Source organism: Palaemon carinicauda, chromosome 22 (assembly GCF_036898095.1).
Source record: "Palaemon carinicauda isolate YSFRI2023 chromosome 22, ASM3689809v2, whole genome shotgun sequence".
NCBI lineage: Eukaryota > Metazoa > Arthropoda > Malacostraca > Decapoda > Palaemonidae > Palaemon > Palaemon carinicauda.
The window spans coordinates 103,132,770-103,135,128 of NC_090746.1; the positions used below are offsets into that span (position 1 = coordinate 103,132,770).

Below are 2,359 nucleotides of genomic sequence, written 5' to 3' on the forward strand. Positions count from 1 at the left end.
ATTAAATGCAGGTAGCAGAATAACTGTCCTTGGGTAGTTCTTAGCTTTGAGACCCGTGGTTTCTTGAAAATCATCTGCGTACGAATTCTTATAGAAGACAGATCTTGGTGAAGATTTGGTTACTCTCAGAACTTTTGCATCAGAAAGTTTCAACTCTTTCAGGTTCATGGGACCAATCTCATTGACTAATGATTTTATGTTCTTGAAATCTTCATAGCAGAGTTCCTGGACAACGAAAGGATCACCCTTTTTTTTAGCTGCACGAACAGCGGTTACAAAAGTTTCAGGGACATACATCGGTCCACTTTTAAGAAGCCTTTTATCTTGCCTCTCGATCAGAGAATGCGCCGAATCTCCCTCATTTTGAGTATGTCCTTTGATCAGGTACTTGTGAGTAATGGAATGTATATCCAAGTTTGTTACAGCATACAGATATAGAGCAAGCATTAACTTGTTTTTCTGCTGTCCTGCACAGTTATCAGAATAAAAAATAAAATCAGTGCAACCAGAATCACAAGTATCCTTTAAGTACTTCAGAACACAAGTACCAAGCGCATTTACTCCTCTATGGCCATTTGATTCATTCCAAATATAGCAATTGCATGCATTAGATATCAGGTTGTATATGGTAAAATTAAGTACATTCAATTTGGATTTATAGTAAAATACTGAAACCTCTCCTTTAGGTAGCTGGATAACAGCCTGTAAATCATATACTGCAACAGCACAGTCTTTCTTCTCCTTATCTCGTGCTTTTTCTGTTCTTGATAATTCCATTTCTCGATGGTGCAAATCATAACTTTCCTTCATATCATATTTCTCAGTTTCAGTGGCGTTTTCAAAAGCGGTGCAAACATCGCATTAATCCTTTTTGGGAGTGTAGAAGGAAATATTATACTCCTCTGTGAATATTCAGTAGAAGAGTGCATAATTTCCAAACTGCTTCTGTTCTTCTGTTCTTCGAGTGTAGTGGCTTTCAATTTTTGGTATGGAGTCTATATGCTGCTTTATTCCATCTCGAATTTCTTGACTAACAGTAGCATGATTGTCATGTTTTCCTCTGAGGTCAGGTTCCAATAGTGTTCCAGCAATTTTTTTCTGTTTTTCTAGAACTGTGCGTATGGGTCTGTCATTTATATCCAAGGTGTTCTTAAAAAACAGCTTGCATACTCGAACTTTCTCACCATTCACATGGAAATTAAATGCGCTGTTCAAGGCTCTTGGCTGACGACTTCTACCTATGCGAACGTATCTATAGGTCGGTTCAATGGCTGTTATTGAATTGGCTATAAATTGGCGCTGTAGGGATAATTCACCCAAGTCCCAATAAGAGTTTGAGATCTCCATTCTAGCTTCTTCATCGATTTTCGATGAACAATTAAGCCTACATTTTACACCACAAGGGGGTTTCATTCTTCTTTCTGTCCTCATTGTTTTTTCTTTGGTATGCATGGTGTAGGCTTTTCCCGCATTTCGCAGCTGTTTTTGTTTGTTTCTCTTCCATATTTCAGGACGCCTCTTTTGTTTGATGCCTTTCTTCGCCGGACTTACCAAAATAGAAACGCTTTCCTGGCTTGCTTTTGATTTATCTGGACAAAGTGACTGATTTCTTGGTAGTGATTCATCTTCAGTCTCATCTGTTTCATCCTCTTTATCAGGCACGTAATCTTTATCAGCAACTGAATCATCTGTATCGACGTCACTACATAAAGTATCACTTGACTCTGAAGATTAACTTGATGTTGAGGACGAATTACTTGAGGATGAGTTTAATACTTGATGATCGGCTTTTGACGGAGTTCATTGGTGATGCACTGGGAGTGGTTGCTGCAACATCAACAAAAAAGTATATCAATATTATTTCCTAGGCTAGCTGAAATTCTTTTTAAATGCTCAATTTTATAAAAGATGCATATAAATTGATTATAAATCGTAGAAGAGAAAAAAATAACATCTTGTAGGTACTAATTATTTGGTTCAAAATCTTTAAAAAAAAAAAATACGTAGGTAAAATACTAACATGTTTTGGAGTTATTGTCATCAACTTGGGAAGGCTTTAACCCACTCATGTTCTCTTTGGACTGCAACGCCAAGTTCACGAGCTTCTTACCTCTGCTACTCATATTATAAATTTTGCTTAAATTGATATGACTCTCTTGTTCTTTGGGAAGAGCGACCTAATTCTAAATAAAATTTGTAAAAATGGTTAAGAATCATATTGTTTGCTTCAATAGAGTCATATATTGAGATAGTCTAATTTCCTTGAAAGCTCTGTAGGTTTTAGTGGGTTGTAATAGTGACATAACTTGAGTAAATACTTAGATGTTAGTAGTAGTTTGCTTGAAGACTGTCATATCTT

General features: G+C 36.5%; 1 pseudogene; it reads right to left on the reverse strand.

The window, feature by feature from the left end:
* Positions 1-390: 390 nt before the first annotated feature.
* LOC137615998 (uncharacterized) lies at positions 391-2,123 on the reverse strand (annotated as a pseudogene).
* Positions 2,124-2,359: the final 236 nt, after the last annotated feature.